The sequence below is a fragment of the Penaeus monodon genome, chromosome 30 (assembly GCF_015228065.2).
Source record: "Penaeus monodon isolate SGIC_2016 chromosome 30, NSTDA_Pmon_1, whole genome shotgun sequence".
Classification (NCBI taxonomy): Eukaryota; Metazoa; Arthropoda; class Malacostraca; order Decapoda; family Penaeidae; genus Penaeus; species Penaeus monodon.
Genome location: NC_051415.1, coordinates 31,153,329 through 31,154,265, shown reverse-complemented (window position 1 = coordinate 31,154,265; position 937 = coordinate 31,153,329).

Here is a 937-nt window from a genome sequence, read left to right as displayed (position 1 = left end):
GTCCTTAGATATCTTTAAGAAATGCTAATGTAACAGTAAATGTCACAATAACAGAGAGAAACAGTTCAGGCATTTGAAAACGTAATGAATAATTTGGTGATCAGTTATAACCCTTTCCTGTGACTAAGTTCCTTAGCTAATGTTTATTGTACATGAGGCAGGTACAATACATGAAGCATATAGCATATACAAAAACAAATTTCTGTGTATACAACACTTGCTTTGCCTTAGGAGGCAAGCATACTGAATGAAGTTTGTACAGTTTCCTTGAAGCAAGGAAATTAATTTAACCCTATTGTTTCCCTGAGATAAAGTACCTGATGTGTGAAGAAAATATGAAACTCTCCATTGTTCATGAAATGAGAACAGTTATCAAGTTACTTTATTCCCTGGGGTGAATATTTCACGTTATATTGGGTCTGAAATATCATTGGGCACAACAGAACATCCTGAAGATACGTGGCCCGCACCTACACCTTGTTTCTGACCGATTCTTTGTGCCTTCTTCGTCCTTATCTGCGTGTTCTTTTCCTCTTTGCTAATGTTGCCGCGGCTTTATGATTTACACACGGCATGACGATCTCTCCTCCGGATGAAAAAGATATTTCTTCGTGGAATACTTCGGAAAAAGGGACAGATTCGTACAGCCTTTCTCTCTTTTCTTTAGCAGCCTCGGTGCATTTACGATGCAGTTTGGTCACAGTAGTTGTTATGTGTTGGAGTATTCCATTCGTAGTGGCAGTTCATTGTGAACAGGGCCTTCGACCAGTCTCTAACCAGTATCTTAATTCTATTAATAAAACGTGCTTACTCGTCATATGTATGAGTGAGACAGTAACAGTGACAATTACAGCTTTTAGATGCCGTAGAACAGAGAATCTAGTAGGCAATAATCAGCAACCTGATATCTGATGTAACGATATGCGCGCGCGCGCGC